This window comes from Helianthus annuus, chromosome 12 (assembly GCF_002127325.2).
Source record: "Helianthus annuus cultivar XRQ/B chromosome 12, HanXRQr2.0-SUNRISE, whole genome shotgun sequence".
Taxonomy (NCBI): domain Eukaryota; kingdom Viridiplantae; phylum Streptophyta; class Magnoliopsida; order Asterales; family Asteraceae; genus Helianthus; species Helianthus annuus.
The window spans coordinates 18198059-18215211 of record NC_035444.2 but is presented as its reverse complement, the minus strand read 5'-3'; the positions used below and the strand labels follow the sequence as shown (position 1 = coordinate 18215211).

Genomic DNA, 17153 nt, shown 5'->3' with positions numbered 1-17153 from the left:
ATAAATAAGCAACAAAAATATGCAATACAACTTGTACCTTGTGCTTTGAGACTTTTTAAAAAAAATGATTTTTTACTTTTAATCCAAAGGTTTTTACCCTTTGCAATTTTAACCCTGCATAATTTGTTTTTTTAACTTTAACCCAAAACTTTTCATTATTTGCAATTTAACTTCACAACTTTTCTCACTTATAGTTTTCATCTTTCGCAAATTTTCGTTTTACGTATAGTTCTAATTTTTTCGAGTTAATACGACACAAAGTACGACTGTTGTCCAACTTTTTTATGTTTTGTTTCAAATTTTGCAAGTTAATACGACGTAGCGTGCATGTATGGTTCAACGTTTTTACCTCTATTTTTCCATGTTTGTCAGGTTCGTCGCAACACGCAGATCCTAGGTCGAGTCAGTGTTGGTGGTCGATGTGTGTCATTAGTATCATCTGACACCGTTTTACGCCCCGCCACAACGCTGGGTTGCTTTAGCGGTTTCTCAAAGAAAAAATGGTTATGTATATGGTTATTGTAACCTTGGCTTTGGGAGTTTTCCAAAAAAAATTGATTCTTTTTACATTTCACCCAAAAGTAATTCATAAATGTTGTGTAATAACTAGAACCTATTAGCAATGTATAGAAGAGAATGGGAGTACAAGAGATGAATTTCTTATTAATATCACATACAAAATACATGAGCCACTATATATATGCTATAACATTAATACAAACATAAATATGACATGGGGGTTAGAAATGTGGATAGTCACTAATAATGGATGCATTCATAACACTCCCCTTTGACTATCGACATGATGATATACTATTCTTTAATACGCTTGGTGATGTTGCCTCGTTAAAAACCTTGCTAGGAAAACCCAGTGGGACAAAACCTCAGCTAAGGGAAAAAGAGTGCAGCGCGTATTGTCTCCCCCTGATACTTCTGGATCAGGTATGTTGCCTCATTAAGGAAAAAGAGTACATACACTGTGTATATTATGGGTACATTACTCCCCCTCAATTTTACTTGTATATCTTGATGATGTTGAATCCAATCTTCTGTGACAATTGCTTGACTTGATATTTGGCGTAGTGTTCTTTGATTTAAGTGTTGCTTTCTACATTGTCTTCATACAGTATGGCTTGAGCTTCTCTTGATCAACTCTAGTCTACATACTTCTTAAATATGCTGAAATCTTCGACCTTCATAACTTGTATCTGGATTGAGATCGAACTCTATGCAAGTCTAATATATATCAATCATAACCCAGGACGCCATATCGTTCTTGTGGAACTATCCCGTGTCTCGAGATTGTAAATATGTCAAATAATTATTTAATGCGCTTTATAATTCTGCCTCATTAAAAACCATGCCAGGAAAACCCAATGGGACAAAACCGTAGCTAAGGGAAAAGAGTGCACTACGCATTGTACATAATTAACAACATGATTTATGATGATGTTAAATTAGTACTTCGGGACCTATAAGATAAACTGATATTACTGGATCAGTTATGTTGTCTCGTTAAAAACCTTACCAAGAAAAACCCAATGGGAAAAACTTAGTGAAGGGAAAAAGAGTGCAACATTTGAGATTAGAACTGTAATCTTACCAATACAACGTAATATCAGATGTCGTCTTGTTTGCAAGATACGTCAATGCTCTGATCGCAATTAAGTATGGTACTTCTTGACTAAGTAGTTCAACATCCTTTTCTTGGGGTTGATAAGAATAATTTTTCTATGTCAGTCGATCAGACAATCGTTCATGTTCTCAATGAATGAGCTTTTTCTATATAACATCTTCTAGATGTAGTCAGATTGATGAGCAAAAATAGTACATATATACTCGAAACTACAGGTCGAGGATAACTACACTTTGTAAAGGTCATTAAAAATTTTCTTCTTTAGTTTGAGAGTTCCCTCTCGATAATGTTTACATTATCACTGTAAGAGTGAAATCTTGTTAAATAGATCTAGCTCATTTTATCAAAATTATACCTCTCTTTTCAGAGTATAGTCGAATGTACCACATACGAGTAGTTTCCTTTAAGATTCATATATATAACACATATGGGGTTATTGTTTCATAATGCTTTGAGCATTTTTAATCCTTCAAGGGTTTTCATACAGATGCCATTTGCAATTGTCTCGTACATGTATACGGTGATGACATCCATAAGTTGTTTTATCTGAAGTCATTCTGAGATTGCGAGGCCGCTTAAACATCTAAATATTATCGCATCCACTACAGGGGTATACGTTTCCTCATAATCAACTGCTGGGATTTGGGAAAAATCTTTATGTTAAAATGCGTGCCTTACATCGCAAAAACTCATTATTTACGTTTCCTTTTATTTAAAGACACCCTTATAACCTACTGGTTTGACGTCTATGGGTGTTCGAACTGCTGGTTCGAAAACGTTTAGTTTGTCGAGCAAATTTAGTTCAAACTTAAGTCATGTAGCCATTTTGACTATTTGTGTGCGTACACTCTTGCACACTTTCTATATATGTAATCCTTTTCTTCATTGATTACATCTATTGCTATAGCATAATCAAATATATCATTTTACACGTGTTTCATTACGGTTCCATAGTGTACTTATTTTGTACGTAATTCATCGCGATCTCATATTTGTTTGGTACTAGAGTTTCTTTTAGAACTCCATTAGCCTCTTTTGGGGTTTTGACAACAACCTTCTTTAAGGTTTAGTATGCAACCACTTCTGGGGTTTTGTATGCAACCACTTATGGTGTTTTGTGTGCCACCTCTTTTGGGATTACACCAACTGCGTTACTCTGCTCTTTTTGTGTTTGTGGGTTTTATCTTTTTGGAACCGATTTATCTCTCACAATTTATGAATATGATAATCATTTTGTGAGTACTTCCATTCGAGCAGATAAGTTTAAGCTGGTATATGTGACTTTTTCACCTTATTTGTGTTAGTGAATGCATCTTGTATTTTATTTGTTATTATTTGCAAATACACGCTCTTTCTATTGGACTTCAGATTTGTATTGACCACTTCAGGGGTCGATATATAATATGATGCATTTTTTTTATGTTACCAGTCTTTCATTTTCTTGTCTCCCCCTAAGACTGGGAATACGATGTACATATCTCATTTATATGTTATGGTGGTGCTATTGGTACATAGGTTGCACAACAAAATACATAAAAAAATGGAAACTTGGTTCTCTTCAGGAGACCAGTTGTAATGGGGAGTATTTGTGATAAGCAGTTGGTTTTGAATTGATATAATCAATCGATGAATTCCGTCTTGACTACGTATGCCTCTCATTATATTTCACATTGTGCCCAACAATGGTCCCTACAATTGGGTTGTCAAAGAACAGTGTTAAACCATGTAAAAAAAACAACGTTCCATAATGTTGGGCATATGCTACATACAGGTAGCTAAAAACTCGCATGTAACCATGTATGAATGCCACAATCCACACAACTGTACATTTCAATGGTCCCATATAAGAGAGATTGTTTGTAGGAGTCTATTGTTTGGAAGGGCATAAAAATTTATTTGCCACAAAAAAACTAACTAGACATATGATAAGGCATTTTGGGAGCAATGTTTTTAGATTACTTAGAGGTGCTAAGGTACCGGTTAGCATGTTTGATTGTTTAGCATATCATGATGCTATCTTGATGACCTATTTGGTCATGCCATGTGGTGAACGTATAAATATTCTAGTAACTTCTGGTTACTCACCATATTTGATTTAATCGAATATTGTGGAAAATTAGTATCATTTCTAGTAACTTCTAATATCGTCTTCTGGCCATATTTGCTATATGATATATTTTAGATATTTAGTACATTTTCTTTTAGACCATTCCAAGGTGATGACTTTTCATTCAAACATAGTGGAAACTTAATAAATTTCTTCGGTATACATTAGAATATGATGCATTAGGAATTACAAAATTCGATATCAGCGGGTAAACTATCGATGCTCTTCTGGAGCATTTAATATGCTATTAACACGTGAAATAGTATCAATAACGTCTCTACCACGTGAAATATTATAGTTTTAGCCTTTGTTTAGAGGGAAAACATGTACTATTCATAAGGTTTTCCATCACTAGGCTATATGTTAGCCAAAAACGCCAAGTGCGATGAACTAAAATTTGGGTTAAACTTGAGAAATCATTATTAAAAACAAACGGGACTTTGTATACTTTTGGCAGAACTTTGGGTTCTCATCATCATTGATTTATGTTAGACCCTTAATCACGTTTTGACTAAAACGACGCAGCGGAAAATGAACTATAAAATTTCTTCCTTTATAGTTGTTCTAATGTGCCTTAAATCATTTAAATCAATCTTTCTTTAACTTAAATACATCCTTCGTTATAGACCAAAAACTACACTAACATATAATTACATCTATCGCCACTTCCCCGTGCAATCCATGGTCTTCAACTCGATCGTTGTCCACTTATCTCCCATGGTAATAATAATGATCTGACTAACCTGCGTTCACCATATATAACCAACATGTTAGTGAAATGGTAACACTATACACTTTAAACAATTCCATAGTAACTAATGATCACATAGCCTTCTATCAATGAATGGAACCCCAATAGTACGTCCTTCGAATTCGTTCAGTACACCAGGACTCCAACCTTCGTGAATACATCACTTACATACCTGCATTTCTAAGACCATTCTCGAAAGCAAAACAGTTAGCAACGCTTATTCCCCAATGTATTGAAAACTTACATCTTCACATAAACATTAGTAACTAACTCTTACACTCTACAATCATATGCCTCCATACGAGCATTCGAGTCATACTCACCCAACCACCTTCAATCATTGTACTTTAATCACGCGCAATAATTTATCTATAAGCATCCTTATGAACAAGTTTTATCTTCTCACCCGTATAACACGCTCTAACACATTCGACCACATAATTTATTTGTCTATAGATCCACACCCTCACATGAACTTGAGTTCTTAGTTACCTATTTAATAAGGTTGGTGCTTTCTTAAGTCTGACAAAGTTTACGAAGCCCTTTGGAAACTTTACGAAGCAACGGGTCGAAAACAAGATCACCCGGGAGCGCGTAACGGCGAAAACAGAAATCAGGAACAGAGGCACCGTCGCCGACGCCTCATCGGACCGTCGGCGACGCCCTCTAGTTTTGTCCGTCGGGTGAGGGTCCGTAGACAGCAAATTAGAGCGTCGGAGAAAACTGGTTTTGCATGAGGCGTCGGCGACGGCCCTAGGGGCGTCGGCGACGGCCTCTCAAATGCTGGTTTTCATGCTGTGTTGTTTTTATCGTTCGAACACACGAAAACTCGCATAACTTTTAACCCGATTGTCCGTTTAACCTCCCGTTTCTTCCTACATGCTTGTAAATTCACAATCTATCATATAAACTTGAAAACCCATACCCGGATTAAGAAAATTCTTATCTTACGCACCATCGACTCACTACCTTTTTACAAGTTTTGACCCGTTCTTGCATTTATTAGAAATAATCTGACTATTTAACCTCGACTCCTCATAAGCCTTTTAATATCAACATTATTTATCATAAAGGATTGAATTCTTGGATGTCTTGCCTACTCTTAGCGCATTATCGCTCAAAAGCTTATTTTGACCCGTTATGGGTATTTACGCATTAAGTGGTTTATGACATACAAAGCCATACTCCACATTTTCACACTAGACCATAACCATTACACTAATCGAATAGCTTCCTTATAGTCTACTTTTAAGATTGTTCGCCCAACATACCCATCAAGGGCGTTTTAATCAACCTTATTCCCATTATGCACAATGAAAGACTTCAACACATAATTGACATCAAACATCATGCCTAATTAAATAAAGCATTGTATTACTTAAACAAACTAAGAAGTGACTACGGAAATCACTTACCTTGAGTACTCCAATAAGTGTATTTATCACCTTGCCTTATCTTGACCCGTTATCCTCCTATGCTTGAGCTCTCCTTGACACGTTCCTATTATCTCATTCCATTACATCCATTCAATAGTTAGTATACGTAATCATACGCATCTCTAATCACACTTCTATTCACGTGTCAATCGCTTAACGAGTTCAACATGTATCATAATACTACAATGCTAATCAATCTAACAATTTATCATTCCATCATCACAAAAGTCATACATGAGCTTCTAGCATGCATAATTATGTATTTACATCATGTTCATTATTCTTTCAAAATTCCATACTTAGAATGATAACATTTTCTAAGTTAGGCAACTTGTTTCATACGTTAAACATTTCATACCATTTCTTAACACCTTGGTTTTTACACATCCATTCTACTATTTTCTATCAACAACCCGTTTCGACCCGTTGGTGCAATCATATGCATAAACTAGTTGGTAAGTGTTTTAGACACTTAAAACAATCAAATAACTTACTAATAATTTATTAAAATCAGTAGTTCATGATTCATACAAGTGTGCATAACAATACAACTATTTTTACTTAATATTTATACTAAAAATGTGCAGCAACTTTCTGCGCAGCAGCTGTTCACGACACATTGTAACCCATTTATCTTCTGATTCAGTTCTTTGTGTTCAAATATGAAATGATCTACACTCAGAGACCTTTCTAAGCATATAAAGATCGTAACAATCGGACGTTCCTATGATTTTATATGATTTTTACAAAATCAGCACAGAAGCTGAAATGCTTCCAAACAGCTTGCTGTCAAAACAGTATTGCCGACTTTGGGCACTGTTTTGGCCTGTTTAACATCCGAATTCAACAATCATGTTCAAACACAAAACGTAATATGTTTAAATAGCTTTTTGAGCATATAAGGCTCGACCTCACAGGTCCTTCCTATGATTTTATATGATTTTTGCAAAATTGTTGCGCAACAAATTTTAATTCTAATCAGCTTTGTTACTCGATACACGTAGCATGTCATTTTGTACACAACATCATAACTAAGCACTTTTCATACTTATAATACATAATCACCTTCATTACTATTTAATCAACATTCCATACAAGTGATAACACATACTAACCTATACTAGGCATTTCATCTAACACTTGGTGTGCGATCTACTTTCCAAGCATAGTGTACAAGTGGTTTAAGCATGTTCTTCCCAAATTCATCTCATGAACCATTACATTCAAACAAAATCATATTGTCACCTACATCATATTACTATCAAAACCTAATACATAACACATGCATCAACATAATCAAAATCATCACTAAACACATGTTCATCATAGTCTTTCTCATACTCATAAACATGGTTTCCTTCTAAATCCCTAAGATTACTAAAATTCAGCCATGATTCGATTTAAACATGATAACATTAGCAAGTATTCATGCCAATTTTTGATCGAATTCATACATTCATCAAAACCCACTTCACGGTTGTTCTCCAAACTAAGAATCGAGACATACCTTGGTTACATCTTGCTTAGATTATCACTATTAAGGTTCATGCAGGTTCGATTTCGGCCAGAATCCTTCCAATTCGTTGCTTAGGGTTTGAGAAGGGCTCCCCCTCTTTTCTTCTCCTCTGCTCGTACACACACACACACGCCCATAAATGGGTTGTGTGATTTTTAATTTTGTTTTATATTTTGCCTTTCTCTTTGCCCATTTTCAACCCCTCATGTTTCTCCCTTGTTCATACTTAACCCAAATTTATATCCTTATTCCTTTTATCAAAGCATTTAACTAGGTTTAATAATCTAGTTACCACATCTTTTTCTTTTAATGTGATAACATATTAACAACTAGGTAATTCGAGTTTTGGGGTGTTACAAGTCTACCCTCCTTAAAGGAGGTTTCGTCCCCGAAACCTTTCTCATTCAAACCAAACCTATTCTACTCTTACCCCTTTCAAGTTGTTCATCCACAATACTTATGTTTAAATTCTGCTCCAGAGCTCTTATTAGTGTCTTTTACTTTATAATACTGGCTCTTAGCACATATCATCACTAGCGTTTCATTCATCGAATTCATTCCAATTGTGTATAATTATTAGTCGTGCGAACCTAAGCCTGCGGCTTGTTTCTAGCTTCCTATATAAGCATATTACATTCATATATTTGCTAATCGAAATAAATCGATTTATTTTATACTACTCATACATCATATGCTATCTTTCATTTTGCTCACTATGAGCCATCCTAAACATTCCATTATTATCATTACTTCTGATTACCCTTAAGCTCTTAGGAGGGGTCGATACATTATCATACACGTACTATAATCTTTCAAAGACTTATTATTACAACCTCTCAAACCTACTTATCCGTACTTACCATGGAGACTAAGCATTATTTCCATGGTTACTATCGTTATTTATGCCATGCGTATCTTTTCTACAATGTCTTGTTCAAATGAACATGGCCAAAAAAGCCGAGCATCAAGGTTAGTATTTCTTACGATACTTGTCATCTCTTACATTCTATCAGGATTTCCATAGTTACGAGCATTCAAGTTCTATACCACTTGGCGATCATTACGAACATTTTGAAATTCATTCTACATTTTTGCATTTCGGTTTGTGTATATATATATATATATATATATATATATTCAATTCTATTACATCAGCCTCTAGTCGAGTCATAACCTCCTATTTAAGTTATAACTCTTTTTATACATACCTGACGGAAGTAGATTCCGTTGATTTGTTATCCATACCTTACGAAGATCATTCCTTTCCGATTAGTGACATTGCGTGTCCATTCATCAAGCTCACCTACGAGTACAAAACTTAAAATATCAAAACATTAACTAACGAGCCCAAATGGCAATCGCCATCTGACCCGCATGACCCGTTTATCCTTTCGACCTTCTCGCATGCAACGCATTCACATAAATACATTCATATATATATAAATATATATATGAAAATTTAAGCATAGTTTGAATCACATCACTTAAGAAACATTTACTTGTCTGGTCCATAATTCCTTACACCTTCGGATATTTTCACTCCTATCATACTTTTGTTCATTTGCTTTACGTTTACTTATATGACTTGTGTGACATAATTATGGTCAGACTATTGACTTCTTCTCAAGTAGACTAGCTTTAGTCGTTTATACTTTAAGTCCATTTCGCGGATTCAAACACCTTACACATACCTTTCGTACCTTTCATGTTTTGAATCCGTCTCATGAATTCAAATATTGCATTCACCTCTTTCATTCCTTGAATTCGTCTTGCGGATTCAATCATTTCATTCGCATATTTCATTCCCTGAATCCGTCTCGCGGATTCAAGCATTGCATTCGCATATTTCATTCCTTGAATCCGTCTCGCGGATTCAAGCATTGCATTCGCATACTTCATTCCTTGAATCCATCTCGCGGATTCAAGCATTGCATTCGCATATTTCATTCCTTGAATCCGTCTCGCGGATTCAAGCATTGCATTCGCTTATTTCATTCCTTGAATCCGTCTCACGGATTCAAGCATTGCATTCGCATATTTCATTCCTTGAATCCATCTCGCAGATTCAAGCATTGCATTCGCATACTTCATTCCTTCAAAGTACTCTCAATCCCCCGAGAGTCTTACTACCCATTTCACCCACACGCCTAGCTGCTACCAAACTCTATCGGACATACCTGTAATAATTATCACGGTCTCACGAACGTCATACGTTTCTTGTGTATTGGCCAGGTACACATTCCACGTACTAGTTTCGTGTCTTCGCGTAATTGTCACCTTATGTCCGAAGAATTTAGTTTCGGCTCGTGTAACATTTTCAAGAACTTATTTACCATGTCGTTATCATAATTTGTTCAAAATTTTTCTTTCACTTGCTTAACCATACCATTTCATACGCCCATACGTTAGGTTTACATACCTGGGGTCAATTTGTTTCATTACTTGCCTCGATGCCGGTCCTAGACGACATTCACGGATCATCTCTTCCAACAATTGCGCTTACCCTTCACAAAACATACTATTAGTTTCCTCCAAATACATAATCTAATACGTACTTAAATTCGCTTTTGCCTTTAGGCCTCGATCGAGTCTTGGATTGCACGGGTTCTCGGTCACGAGAGCACACCGGTTTGAGTTCAAGTATTTACCTCCTGTTACTTGATTCTCTCAAACCAGGGCTCTGATACCAACTTGTTAGACCCTTAATCACGTTTTGACTAAAACGACGCAGCGGAAAATAAACTATAAAATTTCTTCCTTTATAGTTGTTCTAATGTGCCTTAAATCATTTAAATCAATCTTTCTTTAACTTAAATACATCCTTCGTTATAGACCAAAAACTACACTAACATATAATTACATCTATATTGCCACTTCCCCGTGCAATCCATGGTCTTCAACTCGATCGTTGTCCACTTATCTCCCATGGTAATAATAATGATCTGACTAACCTGCGTTCACCATATATAACCAACATGTTGGTGAAATGGTAACACTATACACTTTAAACAATTCCATAGTAACAAATGATCACATAGCCTTCTATCAATGAATGGAACCCCAATAGTACGTCCTTCGAATTCGTTCAGTACACCAGGACTCCAACCTTCGTGAATACATCACTTACATACCTGCATTTCTAAGACCATTCTCGAAAGCAAAACAGTTAGCAACGCTTATTCCCCAATGTATTGAAAACTTACATCTTCACATAAACATTAGTAACTAACTCTTACACTCTACAATCATATGCCTCCATACGAGCATTCGAGTCATACTCACCCAACCACCTTCAATTATTGTACTTTAATCACGCGCAATAATTTATCTATAAGCATCCTTATGAACGAGTTTTATCTTCTCACCCGTATAACACGCTCTAACACATTCGACCACATACTTTATTTGTCTATAGATCCACACCCTCACATGAACTTGAGTTCTTAGTTACCTATTTAATAAGGTTGGTGCTTTCTTAAGTCTGACAAAGTTTACGAAGCCCTTTGGAAACTTTACGAAGCAACGGGTCGAAAACAAGATCACCCGGGAGCGCGTAACGGCGAAAACAGAAATCAGGAACAGAGGCACCGTCGCCGACGCCTCATCGGACCGTCGGCGACGCCCTCTAGTTTTGTCCGTCGGGTGAGGGTCCGTAGACAGCAAATTAGAGCGTCGGAGAAAACTGGTTTTGCATGAGGCGTCGGCGACGGCCCTAGGGGCGTCGGCGACGGCCTCTCAAATGCTGGTTTTCATGCTCTGTTGTTTTTATCGTTCGAACACACGAAAACTCGCATAACTTTTAACCCGATTGTCCGTTTAACCTCCCGTTTCTTCCTACATGCTTGTAAATTCACAATCTATCATATAAACTTGAAAACCCATACCCAGATTAAGAAAATTCTTATCTTACGCACTATCGACTCACTACCTTTTTACAAGTTTTGACCCGTTCATGCATTTATTAGAAATAATCTGACTATTTAACCTCGACTCCTCATAAGCCTTTTAATATCAACATTATTTATCATAAAGGATTGAATTCTTGGATGTCTTGCCTACTCTTAGCGCATTATCGCTCAAAAGCTTATTTTGACCCGTTATGGGTATTTACGCATTAAGTGGTTTATGACATACAAAGCCATACTCCAAATTTTCACACAAGACCATAACCATTACACTAATCGAATAGCTTCCTTATAGTCTACTTTTAAGATTGTTCGCCCAACATACCCATCAAGGGCGTTTTAATCAACCTTATTCCCATTATGCACAATGAAAGACTTCAACACATAATTGACATCAAACATCATGCCTAATTAAATAAAGCATTGTATTACTTAAACAAACTAAGAAGTGACTACGGAAATCACTTACCTTGAGTACTCCAATAAGTGTATTTATCACCTTGCCTTATCTTGACCCGTTATCCTCCTATGCTTGAGCTCTCCTTGACACGTTCCTATTATCTCATTCCATTACATCCATTCAATAGTTAGTATACGTAATCATACGCATCTCTAATCACACTTCTATTCACGTGTCAATCGCTTAACGAGTTCAACATGTATCATAATACTACAATGCTAATCAATCTAACAATTTATCATTCCATCATCACAAAAGTCATACATGAGCTTCTAGCATGCATAATTATGTATTTACATCATGTTCATTATTCTTTCAAAATTCCATACTTAGAATGATAACATTTTCTAAGTTAGGCAACTTGTTTCATACGTTAAACATTTCATACCATTTCTTAACACCTTGGTTTTTACACATCCATTCTACTATTTTCTATCAACAACCCGTTTCGACCCGTTGGTGCAATCATATGCATAAACTAGTTGGTAAGTGTTTTAGACACTTAAAACAATCAAATAACTTACTAATAATTTATTAAAATCAGTAGTTCATGATTCATACAAGTGTGCATAACAATACAACTATTTTTACTTAATATTTATACTAAAAATGTGCAGCAACTTTCTGCGCAGCAGCTGTTCACGACACATTGTAACCCATTTATCTTCTGATTCAGTTCTTTGTGTTCAAATATGAAATGATCTACACTCAGAGACCTTTCTAAGCATATAAAGATCGTAACAATCGGACGTTCCTATGATTTTATATGATTTTTACAAAATCAGCACAGAAGCTGAAATGCTTCCAAACAGCTTGCTGTCAAAACAGTATTGCCGACTTTGGGCACTGTTTTGGCCTGTTTAACATCCGAATTCAACAATCATGTTCAAAAACAAAACGTAATATGTTTAAATAGCTTTTTGAGCATATAAGGCTCGACCTCACAGGTCCTTCCTATGATTTTATATGATTTTTGCAAAATTGTTGCGCAACAAATTTTAATTCTAATCAGCTTTGTTACTCGATACACGTAGCATGTCATTTTGTACACAACATCATAACTAAGCACTTTTCATACTTATAATACATAATCACCTTCATTACTATTTAATCAACATTCCATACAAGTGATAACACATACTAACCTATACTAGGCATTTCATCTAACACTTGGTGTGCGATCTACTTTCCAAGCATAGTGTACAAGTGGTTTAAGCATGTTCTTCCCAAATTCATCTCATGAACCATTACATTCAAACAAAATCATATTGTCACCTACATCATATTACTATCAAAACCTAATACATAACACATGCATCAACATAATCAAAATCATCACTAAACACATGTTCATCATAGTCTTTCTCATACTCATAAACATGGTTTCCTTCTAAATCCCTAAGATTACTAAAATTCAGCCATGATTCGATTTAAACATGATAACATTAGCAAGTATTCATGCCAATTTTTGATCGAATTCATACATTCATCAAAACCCACTTCACGGTTGTTCTCCAAACTAAGAATCGAGACATACCTTGGTTACATCTTGCTTAGATTATCACTATTAAGGTTCATGCAGGTTCGATTTCGGCCAGAATCCTTCCAATTCGTTGCTTAGGGTTTGAGAAGGGCTCCCCCTCTTTTCTTCTCCTCTGCTCGTACACACACACACACGCCCATAAATGGGTTGTGTGATTTTTAATTTTGTTTTATATTTTGCCTTTCTCTTTGCCCATTTTCAACCCCTCATGTTTCTCCCTTGTTCATACTTAACCCAAATTTATATCCTTATTCCTTTTATCAAAGCATTTAACTAGGTTTAATAATCTAGTTACCACATCTTTTTCTTTTAATGTGATAACATATTAACAACTAGGTAATTCGAGTTTTGGGGTGTTACAATTTAGGATTCATGTGAGCATCAACACTAACTCAAATTTACTTAAGCTAAAGTCCATTAATTATTTTCATAGCTATTTTTTCATCATTTTCATGTGAGGGCTAATTTCTAATGACTATATCAATGTCTATTAATATTTGTTTAGCAACAACAAACAATTAGAAGAATAACCATACAATTCATTATGATGACTATGCATAGCATTGTAACAAGCTGAAATATCAAATCACTAAAGCATAACAATGTTTATCTCAGCGTAGTTGTTTTGGTAACCAGCTACCAATGAAATTTGTATTAATTTATTTAGCACATTTAACTTGTCAAAAGGCAATACATATAACATATATGCTATCTAAAACAATGAGACCAACAGAAGTATTGCTAAACAAATGAAATCCTTAATATCTACCCATAAGCAAGTTATATGCATGTTAATTATTCACAATTTATATGCATATCAATTATATATTAAATCACACACAATCCTAGGACATTATACGTATACATATATATGTGTGAGTGTTAAAGGGATTAAGTTCATATTAATTTGCTTGTCATATCTAGAAAAAAATATTAAAGATCATTTAAAGTAATAAGAATTAATCAAATTTCTAACTAAAAGATATTAATAAGAATGAATTAAAATTAATAAAGAATGAATTAAGTGGAAAAAAATGATATTTAATGATTTTAATTTCTAAGCATTAACCAACATCACATATATTAATATCCATGTTCATAACTCCATAGAATTTAATATTGTAATTAAATGAATATTAAAGATCATTTAAAGTAACGTAGCCATTTGTTTATGATGTGTTGTGTAATTTATGCATAAATGTAACATGATATAGCCAATCACAAGTATATCATATATACACATATTTGTCACTACAGTTTAAAACATAAACAAATGTCACTATCAACTTTCTCGATCATATAATAACATATGAATCTTTATTACTCGTAAATGAGCTTTCTTATACTAATAAATTTTGTTGCTCAAGAAAATATAACAGGCATCTTGAGAATTTTTGTGTCATGTTAATTTGCAAATAATATCTTTTACCACACAAATATTTTATAGAATCAACTCACATATTTAAATATCTAATAGCAACTAAAGGACTTATACAATTGCAATAACAATGATATACAACAAAGATGACTAAGTAGTTGTCATATCATAACATATTATCATATAAACATGTGCATTATTGTAATACCAATTGTATTTTGGTAGTTTATCATAAATTGTCTAAATACTAATAACAAAAACTAATTAATGGACTAATCAAAACTCATAACCATAATAATAAAAGCACATAATGATTTAGAATTTTTAATGTCTCTTTGAAACCCCAAAATCTAATTAATGTACCAATCAAAACTCATAACCATAATAATAAAAGCACATAATGATATCAAAATTCATAACCATAATAATAAAAGCAAATAATGATTTAGAATTTGTAATGTCTCTTTGAAACCCCAAAAACTAATTAATTGACCAATCAAAACTTATAACCATAATAATAAAAGCATATAATGATTTAGAATTTGTAATATCTCTTTGAAACCCCAAAAACTTATTAATGGACCAATCAAAACTCATAGCCATAATAATAAAAGCACATAATGCTTTATAATTTGTAATGTCTCTTTGAAACCCCAAAAATAATAAAAACACATAATGATATCAAAACTTATAACCATAATAATAAAAGCAAATAATGATTTAGAATTTGTAATGTCTCTTTGAAACCCTAAAAACTAATTAATTGACCAATCAAAACTTATAACCATAATAATAAAAGCATATAATGATTTAGAATTTGTAATATCTCTTTGAAACCCCAAAAACTAATTAATGGACCAATCAAAACTCATAACCATAATAATAAAAGCAATTTATCCCACAAGTAATAAGTTGATTACAATTCAAAAACCAAAACTAAATCTTCCAAGAGTTAGTTGACATACAAGTAGAATTATATTATTAAAATCTTTAGAGTGGTTTCAAAATGAACAATTGTGGAGATTTAAATATATATTGCATATTTGACAACTAAATTAACGCATAAATTCACTAGATACTTCAACTTTTCAAACCGTTAATGAAACATACCTATTCAGTTTAGTGTACCAAAACTTCTCTTGAAATCCAATAAAATATTTAATGATAAAAGGGAGATAACCAAGAGGGGTATGAAATTAGTTACAATACTGTAAATAATCAATTAGATAAACTAGAAAAACCATTGTGTTTCTGGTTTACTTTTACTTTCTTTTCTTCACATCTCAATGTTTTTCATAGGTGTTTGTTTGTGAAAAGAAAACTATTCAGATATGTTAACACATAGTAAAGTAAATGATGTGCTAAAAGTGGTTTAACTAAATTAACTAAATTAAACCCTAAACTAGACTCTCTAAGTTTTAAATTTATAAAACTAAGACTCTCTAAAACCCTAAACCACACGACCGGCAAGTGTACCGATCGATGCAGTATAGCCTAAGGAAGTCCGAGTATCGAACCCAAGAGACTCTACTAAATTACGCTAATGACTCGATCTAGACTTAGACTGACACGGACTTTAATTGTTTATTTGATGGGGGGTTTTCTAAATATCCTAAAAATATAATAAAATATTAAACTAGAAAAATCAAGAAAAGACTAAACACGAATGTGAATGAAGACTTAAACCAGTGGCGATGAAGACTACCTAGGCTAGACGCAAGCTAAACTCAGAATGGATCTCTATTCGATGATTTTGTGGTGTGGAACCGGGATCTTTGGATACTAAACCTATTAAGACACCACTAAGCCCCTCAAACACTCTCAAGGTGATTCTTATGGCACTACCTAGGCTGTTACGCTCACCGGCTTTCTAGATTTCTTTTCCGTCCTCTAGTTTCTTGAAAGTGCCTATGTAAGACGCTCTACCTTGCCGCGCGAACGTCTAAAGCAACTACGGGTTTTAATCTTGGCTTAATAGACAATGGAATGTTAAGTCCTTATAACTAAACCGAGACCTATTAATATCCTCGAGCCTTTCCGCGACGAGTCTAGCAGCACACTTGATTTTATTAAATTACCGAATATTGTTTCTAAGGTTACTTACGCGTTTTCACCCTAAAGGATTAATGACCTATTACGTGATATAGACACTCACCTAAATCAAGAACCCTAATCCGACTCTATTATGTGATAAAGACCGTCACCAAGAATCGAAGGAAGCAATAAACAATAATAAAACAATCACAAGCACGCATACGCACCAAGTTAAATTCCTATAGCTTTTACAGTACAAGAAAGACCCACAACCACGACAAAAACCGAATAAAAATCCAAACTTTAATATGCTATTGTCATAACTAGGCAGTACGAAAAGTCTAGCCAATAATCATTGTATCAAAAGACATAATAATCACAACTAAT

General features: G+C 34.3%; 2 long non-coding RNA genes across 3 annotated transcripts; both read right to left on the bottom strand.

Moving 5' to 3' along the window:
• Positions 1-4275: 4275 nt before the first annotated feature.
• On the bottom strand, positions 4276-7699 carry LOC110894327. 2 transcript variants are annotated; one of them, XR_002566252.2, is made up of 3 exons: positions 7438-7699; positions 5910-5994; positions 4276-4486 (listed from the first exon to the last, which is right to left on the bottom strand). It is a non-coding gene; the product is annotated as an uncharacterized LOC110894327 (long non-coding RNA). The 2 variants fall into 2 exon arrangements; XR_004874531.1 differs by having other exon boundaries at positions 4276-5994; positions 7438-7665.
• Positions 7700-10189: 2490 nt separating this feature from the next.
• Positions 10190-13590, bottom strand: LOC110894328. Its single transcript, XR_002566253.2, has 3 exons — positions 13349-13590; positions 11821-11905; positions 10190-10397 (listed from the first exon to the last, which is right to left on the bottom strand). It is a non-coding gene; the product is annotated as an uncharacterized LOC110894328 (long non-coding RNA).
• Positions 13591-17153: the final 3563 nt, after the last annotated feature.